The 25,329-nt window shown below is 38.0% G+C and overlaps 1 protein-coding gene across 2 annotated transcripts in view; it reads right to left on the reverse strand.

Annotated features, from left to right (window-relative positions):
- Window positions 1-25,329, reverse strand: part of lrrn2 (leucine rich repeat neuronal 2) — a 51,734-nt gene that overhangs the window by 23,474 nt on the left and 2,931 nt on the right. The window contains exon 1 of one of the 2 annotated variants that reach the window (XM_046875745.1): window positions 317-830. The exons of the other annotated variant lie outside the window; for it this stretch is intronic. The gene's annotated coding sequence lies outside the window, so the exon portion shown is untranslated. Of the gene's footprint in view, window positions 1-316; window positions 831-25,329 lie in introns of those variants that run through there. 2 annotated transcript variants of the gene reach the window in all.

Genomic DNA, 25,329 nt, shown 5'->3' on the forward strand with positions numbered 1-25,329 from the left:
AGTAAAGTAATTATTTAACGTGGCTTTATTTATTCTAAAACAAAGGGCGCTTTGTTTCACTGGAAAGGGAACGATTGCACTGGCTTTGACTGTGATTTTATTGTTTGCACGATTCACAGTACAGGCGAGGGCAAGTGTAACTCCGATAAAAAAATGGAAGGTTATATTAAATAAGTAAGGTTTATTTTTGACTTTTTGTTTATATGTTAAGAGCTCTATAAATGCACTGTGTGAAATGCTTTTCCATCACTGTGGCTTCACTACGGAGTTATGTTAGATCAATAAAAAAAAGAAAAGAAACAAAAAAGTCACATACCTGTTTGTGTAATCCCAAAAGCCTTTTTTCCCTCGATCCCCTTGTATTGCTGCTGCACTCATGGTGTTACCTTAACCTTATTTTGTGCCGATTGTTTCCTTATTTATTTTTACTTTCGTAATAAAATCCGATTGTGCAGGAGCCAGGGATATTGATCGGCACCGCACTGATGAATGACCCGTTTTCTGCAATGTGCTGACGGATACACTAAAGCCTTTCCCTGAGCTCAATCTTGGCCCAGCAAACACAGCGGGCCCGTTGGCACAGGGTTTTTTTTTTTACCTTGATTAACTAAAACTTTCCTGAAATCCATGGTGAGCCAGTTCCCTTGCTGCTGAGCGCTGACCTGCTGTCAGCCATTTCCCAGCCTGCATATGCTTTTAGATTCCTAGAGGTGTCTCTGCAACCTAGCCATGCTGGCTACGTTTTGCTCAACAAACTCATTGGCTGCACCTGTGATCCTCCTGGCAAGACTGCCTTTGATGGTGAAAGCAAACCGTGACTAGAGCTAGCCACTTAACTTGAAGGTACTAAGAGAAACTGGATTTGCACCACATTTCTTTAAGTTCCTCACCCCTGAACAATGTCATTTAACTGTCTAGCTAAAACAGACTGTATTTCCCATGTCAGCTTGTCTTCTGTTCTCATTTATTCTGACTGTTCCTCGTCCATAACATTATTTCTCCATTGGAAATCAGCTAAATGTTTAATTGATTTCCTCGACAAATGTTCTTGTATTTTTTGTCCTACAAGCCCTCATACACTGCTTTAAATTCAGAGTGCCTAGCAGGCACTGACATTATTACACACTCGGTCAGTCCATAGCAAACTCCTAATGAGCAACTCCCAGCAGTTCTTTACTAAAAAAGATGTAATAATAGGTTATGGGACCAGACTTGTGACCCGAGACAAAAATGAGAAGAAAGGCCCTTAAATGTTGGATCTGTCAGTTGGCCGAGGCAGCAGGAGGAGCAGAAGTGTCGAGTACTTTGGTTCGGCTAAACGTGAAATTGTTGAAAAAGAAAGAGGTGATATAGACAAAAATGTCTGTATGTACTCTGAAGTACTGGTAATGTTTTAATCTATCTATCCTGTTTGTGTGTGTGTGTATGTATGTATATATATATATATATATATATATATATATATATATATATATATATATATATATATATATATATCTCTATCCCCGATAATTCGTAAAAATAGCCGATTCTCATTTGGAACCCAACTAACAGCAAGTTGTGGATTATCTTAACTCATGGGAATCTGCAGCAGGAACAAATGTTCAGGAACGTTAGTAAAACACTTTAAACTTTGTTCTCACTAACAAATTTCATAAAAATTGTAAAACACATTATTGTATTAAAGTGAAAATGTTTTGATGAATTCACTAAGGTACCATAGGCGCTGCGGGGGTGCCTCCGAAATCTGCGGGGGTTAAGTTCTAAGACGTTCTAAGTTCCAGTATATATACACATTTAAACATACATATATACATACACACATTGATTTATTTAGCCATGCAAGTCATTATTAATACTAATAATAGCACCCTCTATTGTTGGAACATGCATTATTATTGTAATTGAATTGTTGATTTGTTGTTTTTATTAATTGTTTAAACCTGTATATAAACTTGAACCTAGACATGATCAAACTTATTAAATTCAGTTTTCTTTGAATTGCTCTTTAATCAATGGACACTGTCACAATGCAGAAATGAATAGATTCTGACAACAAATGTAACAAATGTAACCCTATTAGTTTATCTCAAATCAGTAAGACAGAGGCAAAAGGTGGCACATAAAACTTGGGCTCAGGATCACTGGTCACATATGTCACATATGCCTTGTTCACCATAGGCAACCTTGGCTTGGAAAATAAGGCATGTTTTATTGAAGCAAGAACCATCCATTGCTGCTTCACTCTTTCATGAAAGAGATGATGAAGATGAAATGACAAGAAGGATGCGTACAATACACTCATTGGAAAAGGTCGATTCGATCCAAATTGCATCCCTGCCCTTTTCATACCATACACACTCGGTAGCACCCGTGTTTCATTGTGACCTCCTGATGGGATGATGAGATCACTGCGGCAGTAATCTCAGCATGCAATATGCACCTCTGCCACCGCTGGGCGTCCATGAAGTGTGGACAACTACCAGCACCATTAAACTTTTAATTAGCAGTAGTTGAGGCGGCAGTCAGCCCTAACTAACAACAGAATCTCTAAGATCCCCAGGGGCACTGCGACGAAATAATAAGCCTTAGAAACATCAGATGGTTTTCTTTTTACCACACCATTTCTCATTTGTCTCTTTCCTTGAGGGATATCTGCCTTATCATCTATTCTACCTGAAAGCAAGGGTTACACTTTAGTTTCGTTTAGACACTTTCCTTTCAATAGAGCAACACTTCAACTTCATGTTTCGTTTGATGACTCCCATCCTGGCTTCATTAGAGAAGAGCCTAATTGGACAGGTGTAATCATTTGACTTAGGAGGAATGGATAGTCATGGTATTCTTTTTCTGTAGACAAAATTTGATTATTGGTTTCTGAGCTAATGATTTTATGGGGTCTTAATATCCAAATACCTGATGATACCTGAAGAATTATCTTGAACAGTGGTGTCCCAGATTTATAGAACAGCACTTAATTGAGTACATACTATTGTTCTGTATTTTAAATGGGCAGAAAAATGGCAATAAAGATATGGCAATGAAGTTCATAAAACTGTAGCTTGTGCATCAAATGTAAACTGGATTAATTTGCAATTTTTTTAGTTGTTGAGGTAATATTGCAAGTTATTTTCTTTATTCACTGACTATTTAGCTGACCGAGCCTTTATTCACTATACTTATGCTATTTATTGTTATTGATTGTATTTCCTAGGCATACATTTTTGTGTGCCATTCTGGAGTTACATCAAATGATCATTTGCTTTAATCCAACTACTTACTAACATTAAAACCAAGGTCCAAATTGCACATATGTAAGACACTTATTTCACTCAATCTCAGCATGGCTAATTCCCACCTAAATAAAATCACTTGCACAACTCATCTATGAATACACCCTTCATGTGTATCACTTTAGGTAATGACCATGAATCTTCTTCTAATGGGTATGTGCTCTGTATTTAAAGTACACCCTCTAGAAAATGTCCTCGGGTTACGTTTTTATGATGGATTATTCTGTTCTAACCTGCACTCCCCATTTAGTTGGCATACAGCTGCTGTCCAGTGCTGACGTTTTTCTTCTCGTAAATCTTAAGCCTACCACCTGAGCCTGGGAAAATGTCTTTCTTCACATCCAATCTGAGTTCTGATGATGATCTTTGTCTCGGTGGCTCCTCTGAGACCGCTCAGGAGTGTGTGTTCAGCCGTCGCCGCAAATAACCGAAACACGGCCATTAATCAGTCTGCTGTAGTAATGTGTAAGAGCTCTGGCCCCATAGGACTGCTTTTTTGCAGGTAGAAAGACAGGAAGATGGACAGAGGTGTCGACTTGCAGTGTTAGGAGTGAAGAGGTTACTGCTTTATTTGTACCATTGCTGATTTACCCTCTTACTATACAGTCACTGTGGATTAGACTTGACATTCTCATGGCAGACAGATGTGTGGAAAAGACATTACTTGATCATCATTCTATTAATTTTTATTAGTTATAGCGCTTTTAACAGTGGACACTGTCTTAAAGCAGCTTCACATTATAAAGATGTATAAAAGAGTGTCTAAGTTTAGTGCCTATAAAGCAAAGAAAACATTCCTGAGATGGTATGAGGAAGAAACCATGAGAGGAACCAAACTCAAATAGGAAACCCATCTTCATTTGGATCCACACAGGTCTGCATCTTACATGTCCATCACTGTGGAGGTATGCTGTGGTAGGTGCTTAAATGTATAACTGTTCATGCAATCTGTGGTCCTGAGCCATTGTAGTAGAATGTTGTTATTAATTACAATCCGAATCCATATTGAAAGTTATGGAGCTGCTCAGTTAGTTCATGGACCTTTAGGCTGTTGAGGTAGAACCATCCCCAGCATCATCAGTGTGTCACTGTTGTGAATATATAAAAAAAAAACTGGGTACTATAAATCTGTCATACACATATTCTTTAAATCAAATCACCTTTACCAATGTTAATTTAGCTAATTTTATATTTGTCAGATATAAAGTTTTATACTTTATAATGCCGAATGAGCAAATCAGAAGCGACAGATCTTAAATCTAAGACGAAATTAAAAAGAAACCAGGAAACAGGAGCTTATCTTCTGATTAGAAGCATTGGAGTAATTTCGGAAACTATTATACCTTTAATTTACATCCATTCCATTGAACTGAAAATATTCCTATTAATATAACTCAATAATAGAGATATGAGTGCAGTTAAAGTCCCAAGGGTATCCACTGAAGACATTAAAAAAAACACCTTTATGGTTTCTATGCAGTATTTAATATTGCTTTACGTAGTATTTGTTTTAATATCAAACACAAGACGAATACACAGTTATTCCACATGCGTCACGTCTATCAACTCAAGAAGCCAAAAGGAAAGAAAACTGTGATAATCAGTAAAGATGTGCCATTTTAAGTAATTCCTTTTGCACGTTTTAGTTATTTGGCACACTATTTAGACACGACTTTTCCAGTGCTATGCGATTCTTCCCCAAACTGTTACCACAAGATTAGTTGCATACAATGGGATGTTTGGGATGTTTAAAAAGCACATATGAATCTTATGATCGGGTGTCCACAAACTTAATTACATATAGTGTACAGTTAGACAGTTCTTAATTAGCAGTTTTTCATTTGCAGACTGTAGTCATATGGTACTTGATACAGTCCTGATTGAAGTTTAACAAAAATGTACATAATGCTTCAATTTTCTCTCCATGAAAGCAGCTCCCAAACCTAATGAGTCAATACATATGAATAATACAGAGGAGGGTTTTGCAGATTAGCTACAAGCACTAATCATAAAAAACATTAATACACACGAGATCCCAGCATGTTCAAAGGCAACGCTTGTTTAATACAATTTAGCCTAGATTGATCTAGATGAATATTTGTGAACCGTAATGGAAATAAACACCAAGAGCCTGATTGTCTGAACTGCAGGAGAGCTGGTTACTGAGGCGAGTTGTACGACTATCTCTAAACGGCTCCTACAGTGCACTACACAGGGTGCAGAAGTCATTAAGTTTTGCCCCTACGTAGAGCAGGAGACCATTTAAGATTTGTCCAACTCTCTGAGCTTTCGCCAATGCCATGGAAACAGCCATAACTAAGGTTGATGGCGTGTCTCTTCATATTCAACTAGATAGGAGCCTGGTCTTGTCTGACTTACAGTAACTACATTGGAGAGTTGCCAAGATGGCCGCTGAGTAGATGGGCTGAGTGGATGGTGTTTCTTGGACTAGCAGCCTTTCTGCTGTAGTGATAATACTGTATTAGCCTATAAAATGCACAGGGTCAGTTGGCTCATGAATTGCTAAAGGAACTGAATACTACCTTTAGACTGGAAAATGTTTCACAGGTTTTGTTATAGCAAATTTGTCTGTGGGACTCAGGAGAATAATATGTTTATTAGGTGGGAAATTTTTATTAGCAAGAAAAATTATCTTGGTTATTATGTTTCCCGTAGGGGTTCATTTTCTGGGCTTATTTCTTATTTTGAGTTTATTTCAGCATTTTATGAAACAACATAGAGAAGAGATGAATGGCAAAGCTAGCCTTTTGGTGCTTAGCATGCTTTGCAAATAGTTGTGGAAAGCTTTTCTTCAACATCCTGTCTGAGGACTATAGCTATTAAATATCGCACTTTTATTTTTTAAGAATAGCTTATATTACATGATGTTAAATACAGTTGTAATTTGCTTTGCACCAACCGATTTATCTAGGATTGTTGATTGTTTCATTGCAGTTTTATTTAAACAATAAGAAAGTCACACTAACTATTATTAGTATTAGCAACAATGGAGGGAATCAGGGAAACAGCTCAGCAAGGACACAAGCAAGTGATTCACTAAGCTCAGCTTTATTTGGTCTATGGGAGAAACAAAAAACCTTGATTACATGTCTTCGAGGTACAGCGTTTTTTTTTTTTTTCCTCACATTTCCTTATAGTGCATTTATCACAGGCTTATGAGCAACAGAGAAAATGAGTTTTTCATTGTTATTCCACATCTTAGCCGTACTGTATTTATGACAACGGGGGATTTGCGGCATGCGCGTTCTACTTTGAAATAACATTGCATTATTTTTCCCCTTTATGTCCCTGAGTATCACTTCCAAGCATCTGCTTTATGCGCAACTTCCGTCAAGTTCTTTCTTTTTTTAATGGTACATCAAACAAGCTTACGCTAGCATAATTACAATATTCCTCCATCAATCTTGTTGCATTCTACCACAGTTGCTTGTTGGATGATTCAGTGGGGCTGCAGGAATAGTTATGCTTGCATGTTCGTCCACGGGACAATACACGTTCTGCCTGCCGTATTTTGAAGGAGTACATGGTATTTTTTTCACTGCAGTCGTGATGACGCTACACGCTGTTGCCCACTGGCAGTTGAACCGCACTTTTAAAACAACTCGCAATAAATCATCGCATCAAAACGATTCATTTCCTGTCTTTCTCAGAACTCTGTTATGAATGTGCTGCAGACACCAAAAGCGAGCTTTGAAAATGGCTTTCCTGGAGTAACTGCATTTCATCACTGAAATGATTTATAGCCTCCATTAACCACTGAATAAACATACAGCCTTTTGTGTAATAGGCTAAAGTGATAAATAAGTAAACTACAGCCAGGTAAAAGGAACATTTACCACCCAAAAACATATCGATAACAAAAAAAGTAGGGCTGTATGAGTCAGGTCTAATCTTGAACGTCATTTAATGACTTGGATTGCATATTTACATTTTGCTTGAAATCATCTTATATTTGGGAATTGATCTGCCTCTAGTCTCGGTTTTGACGTTTTCTTGTGGGCATCCAAATATATGCTGCCTAAACCTGCTGTCCAAAATAATTATGTAATTAGGATTCTTTATAATTGTCGTCTTTATATTTAAATAAATAAAAAAAGAAGTCTTGATCTTGCTTCAGCCGTTCTCTCAGACTAAGTCTTGAATAAATAAGTCTTAATATTGACTTCAGCCTTTCATACAGTACCTGGATTTTTGTGCCTGTGTGTTAAATACAGTTGTGAATCTAGACTATGTATCAAATCAATGTTTTCATGAAGCTTTTCATCCTTCGACTAGAATTAGTGTTCGTGACTGTGCTGCTCAATGTAACTGGACAAAAATTAAAGTTAGAGTCTATCAGAAAGGCTAAAGCAGGATGTCAGGAAATTTCATCCCTCAAGGTGAGTGTTGAATGAGCGGAGGATGGAAAAGGTGCCCCACAAACACTCCAATAAACTGGGTCTTTTCTTCCAAAGTGTGTGTTTGTCCTTCTGTCCTTCTATTCCTTTTATTTGTATATGAATTGCATCAGGCTTTTGTTGCGTTCACAATGGCAACAGCGTTCACACCAACTTTTGTAGCTTGATATTTACACAGGTGGGCTGAATGTAAATGCCGAGGACCTACGTGAAATGCCATTGATCTGTGACATTCTGTGGGTGGAAGTGTAGCGGTACTTGCCTTTTAATTTTCATCGAGGGCACGTAATAGCCGACCGGCACATTAAAATTGGTGTACCCGACTCCGAAACAGATGGATGGAGAACAATGGGAGGGAAAATAGATTGGCCTGACAGTTTGAGGAGAGATTGAAAGGATGAGGCACAGGGCTATAAATCAAGCACTCTTGTCAAAACAAAAGCGAGAGGAGCCATGGAAAGAGGAGAGTGTGGCAGTAAAGCACTAGCTCTAGTCATCTGTCTACGTGAGGACGAGGCTATTAGTGGGATGACGGCGCTAGAAGACGTCGATGAACCCCTTTTTTGTTTTCTCTACACTTCCTTTCGCTCTTACTTCCTGTCTCATCTTCCTGTAGTTAAATATTTTAGTAAGCTTATTAACAATCAAGACAAAATGGCCTTCATTCTTTTAGAAAAGAGTATATATGAAACTATATTATATGTAAGTCCTAGTGTGTAAGTTTTTCAGCTACCATTTCATCATCATCAAATTTAATAGCAAAGTGTAGATTTCACCTGCCAACCTCTGTGTTCTGGATATTTAGGCATTGTTCTATAAAAAAAATGTAGTAGTTACTTTTTTCTTACCATGAACCAGTGTGGCTTCTATGCCTGATTCAACTGCTGCTACAATAGAACGGAACAGGTATTTTTACAGCTGATTTTTGCAAAAAAAATAGGCTGATTTGTAAAGTTATAGGATGCTTACAGATGACAGAAATGTTGGTTTATTCTCATTGAGTCAAATCAATCTTTTCACAGTAATGTGGCACTATTCGTGAAATCGTGATGCGGCAGTTTAAAACAGAACCACTTGTAATGATGATATTTATTCATGGTAATTGACAACCTGTATTACATACAGTGAGGGCAGAAGATTACAAAAACTACTGTCATACATAGTCTAAATAAGGTCCTTTATTTCACTGTGGATGTTTTATCCATCTCAATGAGGGTTCTTTTTCAGCATGTCTGTTCTCCTCCCAGCTCCCAAGATTGTCTCTGCTAAATTGCCCCTATGTACTGCTATAAACACATTGCTGTTCGGTTAGTTGTGTAGGCTTTTGTCACTGTCCGCATTATAACAATTACCAGATATCCTGATTTCGTGATTTTCGCAACGCATAAAATTGTATATATAAAAAAGCGACTATGAAACACTAATGCGTTTGAAAATTCTTGCCAGTCTTAAAACAATAAAACAAAAACAATATTAAAACAATAAATTCATTACTTTCCATAAACATGACAGTTTCCCAAATCATTATCTGGACCTCTGCTGTCAACAGCGCAAAATAGCTGACAGGCATGCAAAGTGAATGTGAGTCAGAAGTGGTGATGGAACACAATGTCATGAAATCTCTGACAACATTGTTTAGTCATGATCCAGAGCCTGTCTACGCTGATGTCAGTGTCACATGTCTGTATCATTCAAAGCTTATGTAAATAAATAAATAAATAAATAAATAAATAAATAAATAAATAAATATGAGTGAGGCGGTCCTACTCGAGACCCACTCCTTAGGAATAAATTATAAAACCAAATTCAAACCATCAAAGCTCGCTTTCACTTTCTTTCTTTCTTTCTTTCTCTCTCTCTCTCTCTCTCTCTCTCTCTCTCTCTTTCTCTCGCTTTCTTTCTCTCTCTCTCCTTTGAAATGGATTCCGGCAAGGAGCTTGAATTGGAGATAAGTCTCCCAAGGGTACTAGATAAAAAAGCATGCAGGCAACAATTATTAAACCTCCTGAAATTAATGATGGCTTTTTCCCTTTTCTAATAAGGCATGTTAATTCATTTCACACAGGGAATTCTGTAATGTCATATTGTATTTATATTACTGCATTGAACATAAATGTGAGGGTATATGGTAATAAAAGACGGATGAAACATTATTAGAAGCTGTGACTCGAAAAATGTTTAATAGAGCTACAAGTAAACTTGTACCAACACTTGGTGGGGTCATATATAAGAAATAGATACAAATGATATGAACAAATGTTTGTGAACGCCTGACCTTTTTTTTGCCATCTCATTCCACATTTAGTCCCCACTTGCTGTTATAATAATCCCCACTATTCTGGGAAGATGTTCCACTAGATTTTGGAGTTTGCTTGTGAAGACTTGAGTTCATTCCCCCACAAGGGTGTTAGTAAAGTACTGATGTAGGGAGTCCTGGGGTGCATGGTTGAGTTTAGAACTCTTTCGAAGGTCAGTCAAGATTTTCCACTTACAACCATTGTAAACCATACCGTGGGTTTGTGCACAGGGAATGTCATGCAGGAACAGGTTTGGGTTTCCTAGTTTAAGTGAAATGAAAATGTAATGTTACCGCACCCAAATTCATTTTATAGACTAGATTTTGGAGTGCGGTTAAAGAGATTTGTGTTCATTTAGCCACATGGGTATTAGTAAAATCAGGTACTGATGTAGGTGAGGTGAGGAGGACTGGGGTGCAGTCAACGTTCCAATTCATCCCAAAGGTGTTCAGTAGGGTTGAGGTCAGAGCTCTAAAGCAGGCCACTCTGACTTGTGAATCTGTTCAAACCCATGTCGGAAAAGTGTTGTTGGAATGCAGGTACTGGAACACAAGCTCTAAAAATGTTGAATGTGAAATAGAGCACAGTCTAAGACAAGCTGTGAAGAAAAAAGTGTCAGTGGAAAGCATTGGACAGATGAGGAAGAAAGAGATGGGCTTCACCTGTGTGTGGTGCAGTTGTGAAACACATGCACTCACACAGTTTGCTTAAATTGTTCTTGCAGACATTTTTGACATTTCATCCTTCAGTTTCTCAGTATTGGTGAAAAAAATCCATCATGACCAGAAGAGGCAAACTAAATACATATAGTAAATACAGATGTTAAATCTGATTGCAGAAGTTTTAGAAACTTTCATTAAGCATTGTATGGTGAAGCCATTGACCAATTTTCACTCTGTAGACAACTAACTAGGAGTAGCTCTGTTATTAGTGAAGGCTGCAAGTCAAGCAACAAGGTCTTTGCTAATGCTATTGATCAAATTTAATATTATTATTACAGTAACATCGTTATAAGGATATTGATGATGATCTGTTGTGCACATGCTTAGGGAATCTACCTGATGGAGAGTGCAATAAATAATAGAAAAATGTTAAGAATAGAAACATCTATCTTGAGAAGTTATCAACTGGGAAGTTGAAGATTACAAAAATATATTGCCTGTAATTTTGTAAATTGCCATACTGTAATTTTTAAACTGTGAATTTGTGAAATACTCAAAAACAGTCCTCCGGATACCAACCACAGTGACACCAACCCACCCATTCTAATTCTAATACAGTATGAACATTAACTGAAGGTCTGTATCGACATGAGTTAATGCATTGCGCTGGTGGATTTGATGCTGTAAAATGTTATAAAAGCTGGACTTTTATCTAAACTTCATGTAACTGCTACGAAGCAATTGCCTGCCTAACTGAAAACGAGTCAAATATATCAAAGTCAAAATACAACTGGAGCTCTGTGCTGAATCAGCCCTTTGGAGCCTGAGTGTTTGCTGTGGTGTGATTTAGCACATTGGGAACGACACCCTAACCATCCTAAATGAATTAACTGGGCTTTCTGCCCACATTTAGAAACATATCCACTGGAGTGAATTTATCCTACCGGAAATATTACTTAAAACAGCTGAGATTGGTAATCAATGGCCTCATGTGTTGTTTCGTCTTTCATCAAAATGAAGATAAAAGTCCTGCTTTTCCATTTTTAGTTCTGAACAGAAATTCTGAAATGATCTTAACCCTAATTAACAGTGGATCCACTTGAAGGCCAAGAAAGCTGCTAATTTTCTAGATGCAGAAATGTAGAGGACAATATTCTAGCCATTAAAAGTGCTGTATCAAAGATTGTCCCGTCATATACGTCATTTCAGTTGCACATACCAATCATAAGGTCAGATGTCCACAAACCTTTGTCTATTTAGTGTATGTCTGGCTCCTCACAAGAGACACTTGGAAGCCTGGTAGTCTTGATAGACATGGTCTGTCCTAATAAAGGAGTTCTTACTTATAATAACAACATGCTGGGCAGAGCTTGTGCTAACTGCATGCTTTCGCAACTATGACCAACCTTCTTGTTGCCTCCATGCTGGATTCCCTAGCCCCACACATGTGATGTGTGCTTTTATTCTCGCCTCTAATCACACACATAGACACAAGGTTCTGATCTGTCGCTCTATTAGACCATCAGACTGTGCACACCCCGAGTCTAGATCTATATCAGTATTAGCCTCGCTTAACGACAAGCGCAGATGGAGTCTGTACAGTTCTCCAGTGTGCCTCAGTTGATAAGTCACAGTAACAAGGCAGCCTCCTGTGGGTCAGCAAGCCTGTTTTCTCCCAATGTCTTTTAATCCCGTCTTTGGGAAACAAAAAAAAAAAATCTGTGCAGTGGAGATAAAAAAAAAAAAAGGCTAGAAAAATCCATACTCATCCAGTAGGCCTGTCCTTTAAGACTTCTACTTTGAAACAGCCACAGGGATCAATGGCATTTGTGTAATTGGCTGAGCGAGTGGGTCTAGTGTAATTTTTTTCTTTTTACTCCTAAGTTTGATTGATCACAATGTCAAGTGTGGATTTGTCCGGCAGGGAGCATGAAAGGGACAGCTGTCAGTGCAATGTAGTCGCAGCGTAAAACAGTGGCACCTGCTAGAAAAACTGCATTTTGGAGAAATAGCAGGCAGATTGTCGTGCTGTAACCATTCTAGATACATATTGATTAGAGTTTGTTGTCTATATGGGCTGTCATGGCAAGTTGTGGCCCTAAAGATTAAGATCAATTTGATTATAATAAGAAGTGATAATGTATATTTTTAGTGATTAATGGCTATGAGTTACATGTGATCACATGCCCAGGACACATGGTGACACTTAAGATGAACCGTTTTCAACAGATTAGCATGCATGCTGGTTTGAGCTGAAAGATGATTGAGAGAGCCATTTGGTGTTGTACAGCTGATGAACACAGCCTCGACAATACGCTCCAGTTTCGAGATAAAAAAAAAGAAAACAGGCTTCACAAAACAAATGGTCTGCTAAGACATTATGGCACTTCGATTGCATTTGATCACAGCTCTGATTGCTGTCATTTGGCGTGCAATTAATTGGCCTGTTGGCCAAAACTTACAGCCTCATTTGCCTGCAGTTAGAACGTTCATCTGTTGCACTAAGGAGCTCGATAGGAGCCTAGAGGCTAAGCCACTGCAGCCGAGCCTGCCCTTGAGCATGTGTGTAATTCCCCCTGCCACCTGCTTGTGTTAACCAGGGGAGATTTATGCAGTGTGTTTTGAGGTAGGGGGCTCCACACGCAGATGGAATATGGGCCTTTAGGCTGCTTTATGAACACTGCATTCAATTACACAGAAACTAGATCTCCAGTGTCTCGGTCTTCACGACACTCAATCTCTTACTGCTTTGAAATGTTAAAGCTGCCACTCACTCTCCTTTCTGTTCATTTTTGCTATTAAACAAACAGACGTTTTACTACTTGCCACAAATCATGACAGCTTTAAGAGCCTGTTTTTTTTTTTTTTAAATAGCAGAGCTGGGCTTTAAGTGGAAGATTACCATATCATTTTTTTCCCCTCTTTCCCACATATTCTACATTTAAACATGAAATCAAATATCAAACCTGTCTTTTGTATGCTAATGGCGGTCTCAAGTGCTCAAGTAAAGGTCAGGATTTAGTTAATGGGACTGGAGCGTGCTTTCCAAATGCTTGAGTGAGGATCAATAAATTGACATGTTTATATGTCGCTCGTTACGTACACTGAATTCTCTTGTCACACAGACAGCAAGAGGATTTTCACTTGTCTATACTTGTCCCCAGATTCAATTTACTCAAAAGGCAAGAATGAGTGTGGGTCCTGTTTATATATTTAGTTCTAATACTGTATACAGCATAGACTATGGATATTTTTTCTTTTACTATATTAGTCCTGCTGCCACTGCTGCTGCTTCATTCATTATGAATGTAGCGTCTTTCTTTAAAAAATACAAAATAAAAAAAAGAAGCACCATCTTCATCCAGTGGACATATTGCACTATGCTACAGACATAGCATGGCCGCGGGATGACCCTGATATTCTTGGCTTGGTTTAAAATCTAGTGCAAGGTGGCATGAGCAGTGAAATTTTGCCAGCAAATGTCATCGAACAACATGAGATTGTGGCTGAGCTTAACTGTGTAGGTGTGTTACTTTATTAATTTTGGTAGATAGAAGGTGTAGAATATACACACTTTGTTATTGTGTTAATTAATACTGGTAATAGGAGACCTATATACTTACCTAAATACCTAAATAATACTAGTATCAGGAGGTCTCATTACAATTAGATTACTTATTCAAACTATTTTGTGTCTTAAATGCATGAAACCCTTTTGTAAAAAAAAAAAAAAAAGCATTTTTAATAGTTATAAATGTGACATGCCTTTGAACTAGAATTTAATTAAAATGTTCTCTTTTTTTTCTGTCTTCAAATGTGTCCTTGAAATGTGGGGTTTCCTGAAAAAGAAAAGATTAGTTAGAAATTAAATTTAATTGAAACTAATGAGTACAAATGTTTCTGACAATATCTGTTTTTTCTTTTATATATAAAATTTGATGCTCAGTGTTTAAGCAGTATATTTGTTAAATAAACTATAGCAAGATGTTTTATTCACACAAATTAACAGCTATTATATGCCAGCTAATATTATATTTTGGGTGATTAAAATATTAAATCACGATTAATCGCATGATTAATGCGAGTTAACTAGTGATAAATCGCAGTATACAGTTTATATGCTGTTTATAAACTGTATTAACATACAGTTTAAATTTAAATTTTTAATACGCTAATCAACATGGACATAGACAAAAATTTGGATGCAACATATTCTTTTATATGTTTTATATATAATTGTTTTAAAAGTAATTATAGTGTTTTTTTAATACGACACAATGGAACATCCACTTTCCACACAGATTTGTGCATCATGGCGGATTTTGGTGCTTGATTTGGGACTTGGCGCATCAGTAAAAAAAATGTTTAGTGATTAAAAATTAGTTTAATCAAAAGATGTTTTAATTTTTTTTTAAATCTGAGTAAAGAAACGACGTTGTGAATAAAAGTGTGTTGCATTAAAAGTTTTAATTTCTTTTATTTGTATTCATATTTGTAATAAAAATGGTCAAACAGAAATGCACTCTGCGTTAATCAGGTTAATAAAATTAGTGCCGTTAAAATTAACTTGCATTAACGTGCTAATTTAGACAGCCCTAATGAATATACTGTATTATATTGCCACATAATACCATGTTAGAAATGAGCGAATTCCAATACAGGGATTGGGGTTTAAAATGGCACAGAGGGAGTAACGTGTTTCTCCTTTGCATCCTCTGATGGCTGCGGCTTGTATGAGTGCATATGTGTGGATGTTTGCAATCATGATAAGGCAAGAAGGAGCTAGCTTATATATTCCATTTAGCATGCTGAGCCTTGGGGAGATGCATGTAAAAAAAAAGTTCAGCACATTGCTCCGTTTGGCATTCAGTAGTTGCCCAAGACGTTGTGATTTAAAACGCTGTAATTAGTGAAGATTGATGCTTTATAGAGATTTCACGCCACTCTTTAGCAAGACTCTCTGGCAAATGTTTATATGTTTGTATGTGATTGACAAGCTTCGGTGCAAGATGTGTGAGTGTATCTGCATTACCGTTTGATTGGGACATGCTTTTTACAGGATAAGCCATTAAAACTCTTAGATACACAGCCAGCATGATGTACAACCCCTTTGACTACAGGTATAAATCTCTAACAGTTAGTCCATCTACAGTGAGAGTTCCTACTTTTCATTAGCAAATGTTACCGGGGAGGTAGCAAAGTCCTACAGAGTGCTGAGAAGCAAGCAATAGGTCTCTATCATGGTGTTTGGGAAATGATCTAAGCAAAAACCCTACCAAATGAAAGTTTGTCATTGTACAGCTCCGTCCCGAGCTCTCGAACCTCCCACTGATCAATTTCCTGTCTATAATGAGTCTTATTACAACAACCCATTGAGGAGGAGAGGCTTCTCCATTGCCACCTCAGCAGAGCACAGGGACGAAAGATTATTTTTGTATTGGCACCCCCATGAATCGAGAGAATGCTAAGACAGGGAAGCGTCTGCTTCCTAATAAATGATCCTAGGGCCTTGACTTTTTCTTTTGGAAATGAGCGTATTGAAGAAGATAATTTAATTTCTTGTTTAAATGGCCCAATGAATCAGATAAGGAGCACACGCTCGTAGGCAAAGTGTGGCACATTAAATTAAATGGAAGCACAGGACAGAGGGAGTGGGGGGGAAACAATGTGGGGGGCGGGGGAGGGTTTGTAGTACTTGAATCGATGCTTCACCCATCAGCGCCTCCACGCCTGCCAACTCTGGATGTACGATGACTGTCTGTACCATTATGCAGTGAAGAGCAGGCACTCACTTTTAATTAAAAGTAAACTCAGCCACCTGAGCTAGCTTCTGCCTCTGCCCATTTTACTGATTTCAGCGAGGATTACGGTCAGGCTGAGTTGAGTTTGTGGGAATTCAAGAGCTAGCATTCTAATTAAATTCGCCACATCCACAGTCATTACATACGCACAATGCTTTTTTTTTGTTTTAGTTAAAGTACACACAAGCAGTCTTATGTATATATTTTGCCTGCACATGCACTGGACATGCATTTAATGGAAACATCCACCATGAAAGTTTTATATGCATAGACATTGAATTCTAATGCTAACTTAAACATAAGGAAAAATAATCAAATGTTTGATTCCTGTTCTTTTTTCAATTTACTTTTTTTTTTTGCTACATTCTGGTGCTGTTAAATGCCATATTAATAATAATTTTCTAACATAAAAACAGGGAAGACAAACAGTGGGCTTTGTAATGCAATAATGCAGCTGTATGACCTCTGACCAGGAAAAACACGCACACACATCCTGTCAACATATTGTTCCCACTCAACTTATAGGATTCCTACTCTAGATCAAGTCTTCTGAACTCTAAGGTCCAACAAGTTCAACATCAAAGAAACATGGCTGCAGCATAACCACACCGATAGTAAACACATCTTGATACAAGACATATCACAGTCAAGCGGCCTTCTTTTTTCTAACAAAAGACAGACATGGCGGCATCAATGCTCTTTTTTTTAATGCATGTATCTTGAAATTTATGTCACTTTAACATAATAGAGCATAATTCCAACTATCAGCAGGCTATAGTTGCTTGGCATTATGGGTAATGCAAATGTAGATTATATAAATTTGAACTAGAGAAGGGTGAGGACAGTAAACGAGAATTTTGTTCCAGAATAAATCTCAAATCCACAATGAAGCACCTGTGTTAATTATTCCTTTAAGTAGAAGCGCTGCTGTTTCCTAATTCCTAATGCTAATGTGCTGTTTATAATACCGAGCTGTACCATGGCATCTCTCAGACAAGCAGGTGTTTGGTGTCTATAAAGACTATGTTACGTGGAGGAGGCATGTCGATGGAGAAAAACAAGAGAACGATAGTCTGCCGCTGAGAAGAACAACGTGTAGATCATGGTGATTAAATGCAACAGGAAGCTCCAGGAGGTGATGGGTGGGCAGAATGGTACTTAGGCCTCTACCAAGCACAGATGGCCCATGGCAGTCTGGATCGTGTCACACTGAGCTGGGAAGAACCCAGGGGCGAGGCGTCTCCTCCCTGGACTGTCACCAGTCATTGATGTCAGGTGACGCTGTGGGGAAGAGACTGCTCATTAGGTTTGCCTCAATTTTCTTCAACCTTCCAGGATGGAGAGAACAACATTCAATTTGTGTCACTCATTAAGCCCCTTATATCCAGTGACACTTAGCAGAGGGCTGGGGCTGCCGCATTGCCTGCAATAATGAAACGTATAAGATGGCTGGCACTATAGTAGAAGGCCATGGCTCTATATAGGAAAGTGTAAGTTTGAGTGTGGGTATTTATTTTGAGACAGCTAAGTATAACCACATGCTGTACCACAATATATAGAATAACCGCTTGTGGCTGTTGGATTATCTAACTCGTGTTAACGTGTTATAATTGCTGTAGCTAAATTTGGTGGATTCATGTGTTTGTGTCTTGAATAAACTTACTGTTTGTTTCTCTCTCTCTCTCTCTCTCTCTCTCTCTCTCTCAGTCTGTCTTTAGGGATGCAGGGAATTGTCCTCTGGCAAAACACTATCTCTAATTACTATTGTGTTTCTGCATGATGATGTGCTGTAAAACTGGCGCATTGTGTGAAAACCTTCAAATGCTCTGCTGTACATTTACATAACAGTCTTATTATGCAACCTTCTGTTGTCTTCAGACAATATCCATCCCGCAGTGTGGACAAGGACTATCTGTATCTGTTAAGCGCTCCTAACATTTGTAGCTGTGCTCAGATTGTGGGCATGGCCACAGTGGAGGTAGGGTGTTGGCATTTTTGAATAGGTTTCTTTCAGGTTCCTTCCCGTTTTTTCTAGAAGAGGAGCCCAGCCTTGGCATTCAAGTGCTAAGTCAGGTCAAGGAATAAGTCATCATGTGCTATTTATCAGATTAAAGGTAAAGATCTACCGTAATTTCCGGACTATAAAGCGCACCCATATATAAGATTTTTATTTTAAACATAACAAAGCCGCACCTGTGTATAAGCCGCAGGTGTCTAGACTGAAACTAATGAACTTTACACAGGCTTTAATGAAAGACAGTGTCTGTAACACGGAGCAACGGGTGAAATATGTTGCGCTTCCTTTAGGAGCATAGCGGTATTTTGGGAATAGCCTGCTGCCGCATTTTTCCGCTATTACTGCATGTGTGGAGACCGAGGAATATGTCCTTATTTTTTTCTGATGCTCATTTCGTTTCTTTGACTAACCCGTAATGCGGTTGCCAAGAATAATAAAAAAGCATGAGTTTTGGAAACCTGTCTGTGTTTATATGATTTCTGTTGCAACTGGAGTTAGCGAGCTCTCCCTTCACCCAGACTCAATGCGCTACAACGGCTTGTATCTAAACAGTAGCCTACCAAGAAAGTCATTGTTCACTGTCTTCCTCCTTCCTTTCACAACTAATTCTCTCGGGAGTTTATCTTTTGGCATCGCCATGCGTTTAAAAAAAACGTTTTTTCTCCCGATGCCGTGCAGCTCAGAACACAGGTGAGGTGCGTTTTTTCGTTTCCGTTTGGAAATTTCATTGGTCTAATGTTATGGGGTTCAGTTTTTTGGCTTGAGGTTTGTGAAACCGGGAAAAACCCAGGAAAAATTCATAAATAAGCCGCTATTTATTTAAGTTATTTATTAGTTATTTAAGCCGCAGGGTTCAAAATGAGGGAAAAAAGTAGCGGCTTATAGCCCGAAAAATACGGTAATCTAATAATGAGTATAGTAAATTTACGCATACATCTTAATATTTCAGTTCAGTTTCTCACAAGATGAATTCCAGAATATTTTCATTTAGGGTTTCAATTTAGTTTAGAATTTGCTTTGTACAAGTTTATTTGACAAAATATATTCTCAAATTTACATGCTGAAATCTTTTTTTGGTGCAAACAACATAATCTTTGCCTCTGTTATTAGGCAGTGGTCTGTATTTTTACTTTTCTGAGTAATTTAATCTGAAATGACTGGTTGACATTGGCCTCAGACATGAAGATTAATACTGATTAGCTGAAAATTAATAGTTTGTAAAATAAATAAATAAAAAGAATTGTTTAGTTTTCAGGTGTTTTAATCAAGATTCAGTTAAAATTAAAAGTCTTTCCAAGTCAAAGGGCTTGAATCAGAAGTGCAGACAAATTTGTGGAATGCGTTCAAGTCTTGCATGAGCAGGTGTGTCGAAATATTCTTCCCTTAAATTTCATACGTCTTTTTTTATTTTGTTTTATTATTTACAATATTCCCCTTGGCTAGTTTCTTATTCAGGGGGTGATTCCTATGATATAACAGTTGAGTGCAAAAGTTACCCATTATACCCATCGTCTTTGGAATAGAAAAAAAAGTAACTAAATGGTAGTTATATCTAGCATCAATAACCCAAAATCAAAAGCAAAAGTATTTTTAAAGTACATTTTATACATTTTTCAGTCTACAGACATGAGGCATTTGAGTTATAACAGATAGAATATACAGTATATATATATATGGCCAAGCAATCTGATATGGAATATGAATATGGATAGCCAAAGGGTTGGAAGCAGTTGTGTATTGGCTATTAAAAGCTTATCATGCCATACACTAACACGCCAATATTTGATCATATTTGCTACAATAAGAACTATGTATGAAATAAATGTTTGATTCATCTTGTTTCCTTTTGTCCTAAGTGTATGCAAACTTTGCGTTTGACCTTGTATTTTATATGGCATTAACTAACACTGTAAGGGATGATTAGCCGTACATCATTGATCAGCACTGCAACTGTGTAGCTATGAGTTGGACCTGATTTGAATAAATGTGTAAGACCATTAAGACTGCATATAGGCGATTAGTTGATGAGGTAACAAACATGTACCTGCTTTTACACATGGCCTGGTTTGATATAAGTATTAAGCAAAAAACAGGAATTTATGTAGGTATATATAATGTATGTGTGTGAGAGAGAAAAAGAGAGAGCACTGGTGCAAAACCCCAGCCGCAGAATCACCTAAGCATCCGATTTCGAACCACTTACCTGTAATTTAATTTACTAAGGTACGTTATGAATTATTCAGCTTTATACATTGTGACATTACACGAATCCTCGGAGCCACAGGCGGCTGCTGCAGTCAATCTCTCACACTAGCTCTAGGACGTTCCGGATGCCAGTGACGACTTTGTCGTCTCATTAACCCTTCCCGCATTTCGACTTTGCGGCAGGCGTTTCAATCATTCCCAACGTAAGTTTGTTACTTTTAATATATTTTGACTTATAGTAGCCACTACAAAGCTGCTAGTGTACAACTTGTTTATGATACAGAGGAAATTATTTTGGAGAGATTGTGGGGGGGGAAAAGTACAACACAAATAACCAAAATTGTGAAACAAGAACCTTAAATGTATGTAAGAAAAAAAGCAAAACTGTAACACTTGCGAAAGCTTGACAATGGTACCAGAGCTTGAATAGGGGTACTTGAAAGTAGGACCTGCGACATGGTCATATGGCATTAATGGTTCAGTGGTTAAGGCTCTGGGTTACTGCTCATAAGGTTGGGGGTTCAAACCCCAGCACCACCAAACTGCCACTGTTGGGCTTTTGAGCAAAACACTTATCCCTATATGCTCTAGGGGTGCTGTAATTGCTGGCTCTATCGCTGACAAGCTGGGATACAGTATTTGAAAATTACAATTTCTGATTAATAAAATACTCTAAAAAATTTAGTTCAGCTTTGATTTCATAACCCTGACACACACAAAAAAATTGTTTCACGTAGTTTAATCCAGCTTTTAAATACCGAAGCAATAGAGTAACCATGTTACTTAATAATACATGAATAAACACTTATATGGACAAAAGTATTTGAACATCTGATTTTTCCAGCTAAATGTGGCTCTTTTCCAAACTGTTACTACAAAGTCGAGATGAACAATTGTATAGAATATATTTGGATGCGTACGATACATTTTCCCTTCACTTGAACTAGGAGACTCAAACCTGTTCTGGTATGACAATGCCCCTGTGCAAAATCCATTTCCATGAAGAAATGGTTTACCTGGGTTGGAATGAAAGATGTTGAGTGGCCTGCAATAGAGCTCTGACCGCAACCATGCTGGAATGAAGAATGGAATGAAAAATGGCAAACCAACCTTACGACCAGATGTCCACAAACTTTTGTCCATATTGTGTATCAACCATATCAGAATAAAGGCCACTGGTATAAAAAGAGTCAATGTTAAACTCTACATACTTATACATTGCTTTATTTTGTACAATAAGGGAAACAAATGTATTTTATGAAAATGTGTCAAAATATTTTCTGTGATTTAACCATATTCTAATTTACATTGTTATAAATAACCACCCGATCACTATTAATGGTTTCAAAAGATCTCAGCATTTTTGGCCCATTGGCCATGCATGTCATTGAAGAAAAATCGAACAAAGAAGAAAACCGAGTTGACCTCAACTAATTTTCCTTTACCACTTTTGTGTTTGCAACCTAACTTTCACTGCGCTCAAATGTTCCCATGCTAAGTGCACAGGGACTTTACTCAGAGTGGTGAGATTGCTTGTGACATTTTGATACAGTTTAATCCGCCCCAAGTATATACCATTGCACTTGGTTCAAGGCTGTACTGAAGAAGAGGTCATGTAATGTTTTGATCAATACACTCCATCAAATTTCGTTTTAAAATGCACTTGGTAATATGCTTGCCTAATAGACACAAGGGCTCCAGCTCAGCATTATTTATGAAGTCTTCTTTGTATTCTTCTTCTTCTTTCGGCTGCTCCCATTAGGGGTCGCCACAGCGGATCATACATCTCCATACCACCCTGTCCTCTACATCTGCCTCTTTCACACCAACAACCTGCATGTCTTCCCTCACCACATCCATGAACCTCCTCCTTGGCCTTCCTCTTTTCCTCCTACCCAGCATTATTTATGAAGTGCTATCACATTATTGTCCAGTCAATTGCCCTGGGTATCAGAACTCCAATTCAACCCAGTCTTTTTTCCATGATCTTGCTTTTTGAATACCTAGGATTAATTCCGATGACTAAGCTGTTTTTTTGGAAACGCATTCATTTATAGGTATGAATTATTATTGATGTAATACAGTATTTGCTGACAGGTGATTTGGTGTGTGCAGGTAAACTGGCACTCTTCAAATGCCAGATGCAAATGACTGCTATTAACCTGGCAACCCAGTGTTGCAGTTAAATCGGCCCAAGTTGCTTCAGCATCACTGTTTGCATTCATCACTGGCTGCAAAATGGCAGACTGATCTATTTATTCATGCTGCTATGCTCTTGAGGGATGCACACACTGTTCTTTCTGTCTCTGCTTCCTTCTGTTCGTAGAGTAGCATGTGATTTGCCTGTACAGTATTTGAGAGAAATGCGCAGCGAACAACATTGTCTATTTGAGAACGCTTTAAATTCACTACATAGCGTAGCTCATGGGCAATCAACAGCTACACACTATTTAGGAACATTTTAAGTTTGTGTACATGTTGTCATGTTTGTGTGTGTATGTTTGTGAGTGTGTGTGTGTGAGAGAGAGAGAGAGAAAGAGAGACTTGATAGGAGTACACCATAGTGAAACGACGGTATGTCGAGAAATGTTGTGTGACAGCACAAAAAAATTCTTTTCCTCCTTTCCACACTCTCTGGTTAGACAGACGTTGGCAATGCTTGTGCTCGCCAACCAGGACAAAAGGTGACACCTAAGAGCACTTACACACACTCAAAACACACATGCAGGCACCGAGTGCTCATCTGCAGTACTACTGTTTCCTAGCAGGCAGGAGTCAGGTATTGCCTCAGGCTGTCTAAGCCAAGCTTAAACTGGAAGAGAGCGCAAGAAAGACTGATGGGAGGAAAGAAATAGATAAATAAAAATCTCTGTTGGCAAAGTTCATGGTAAATCTAAATCTTGTCTCAAATCTATCTGCCTTGTCTTAATCAAAATGACTAGACCTTGTGTTTAGAACTCAGGTATCTTCAATCTCTCTTCGAGCGGTGTTCTTATCCAACCGCTCATCTACATGTGTTCAAAACCACTGTAATTGCGATTATTCTTTTATTCCTCTGGGGCTGATGCGAGGCGATAAAACCAGGATTACAACAGTTAAAGAAGCGGGACATCACTGGAATGATAATTAGATGTCAAACCTTGAACGGCGAGGCACCAAAGCCGCATTATATTAACACATTAATCACGCCGAATTGTGGCACGTCCATCTACGACAAATCAACCTACAGTCTGTGTACAGCGTCCAACACAAATCCAGTCCAATCTACACCTGGAATCGATTAGATCCTTTGACTCGATTGCTGTAGTCAAGACAAAAGCTCCACCTGCAAGCAACCTGTGTCTGCTTCTTAATCATTGGGACATCTGTCTTTATTGACTCTGCTCATCTGTTAGATCTCTTTCTCTCTCTCTCTCTCTCTCTCTCTCTCTCTTTCTCTCGCGCGCTCTCTCTCGCTCTCTCTCTCGAAGGCACCTGCTCTACCCCTCCCTTATCAATGCAACAAACACAGGGAGACAATCAGGATTTAACAGATGTTTTGTGCAATATGTGCAACACCTCACTTTTTTTTTTCTTTTTTTTTTTGCAAACTTACCTGCAGAATGAAGACGTTGCTAAAAATAGCAGGAGGACTGAAAAGTCTCGAAAAATAATGATAATAAAAATCTATAACAGAGGATGGATAGTGGTGGAGGAGATGGAGCTAGGATATTTGCATTTGTGGACTCTGTAATTATTCACAGCTGCCTGGTCAGCCCTCCAGTGGTTTTATTTTTAGAAGGATCAAGTATACGATTTTTCAGTAGGTACCAAGAACAATGTGAAATTCCTGGAACAGATTTACCTCTAATGACTTCTAATGTCAGTTTCAACAGTAGTTTTGATCAGACTCTACTGAAGGAAGTGTGTTTGGGAACATGGGAAAGAATAGCTAATCCATTTCTGAGCTTATGAGCTTTGGGACATGTTCAGGGTTTGTCTCAGGTGACAAATTTTACTTGGAGCAACCTGAAACATTATATCTTGTTCCTGAAGGCTACAATGTAGTGCAGATTATAAATTGGAGATCATTTTATAACCTTAGCCAATTGGGAGGAGGTATGTTATTAGTTTGGTGGATTACGTGGACAAATTCCTTCATCTTGATTCTGTCTAGCTTTCTAAAGGTTACTTGGTTTGCCCCTTTAATATATATACTTTCTATGTGAAACCCTAGAACAAAATAAAAGGTTCCATTTAGAACTGGCTAGAATGAATGGTTGCAGAACCTTTTTTCAAGAGTAGTGACCAGGAAATACAGGCAGGCTTATTAAGTCATAAGTATGTTCAAGTTTCTAAACTTGAATAAAGTTTTGGAGAAGAATAAAGGGTTTCATTTGCACGTCATGAATTTTGGAGACATCAGATGGAAGCGACAAAGAACATCTACAACAAATTTCCATCAGATGTTCAAATTGGCAGGAAAATAGCTACAGATGGGTGACAGATTAAAGTAAAAAAATGGCTGCTCTGTTATGTTCTGGCATTTTGCTGGCATGTTTTGTGTCCATCAAAGAAAAGAGTCTGTACTCTAATGGGTCCGTTAAATGAATATTTCAGTCAAAACACACAACTTTGCTTTTTCTTTTCTTTTCTT

This window comes from Silurus meridionalis, chromosome 19 (assembly GCF_014805685.1).
Source record: "Silurus meridionalis isolate SWU-2019-XX chromosome 19, ASM1480568v1, whole genome shotgun sequence".
NCBI lineage: Eukaryota > Metazoa > Chordata > Actinopteri > Siluriformes > Siluridae > Silurus > Silurus meridionalis.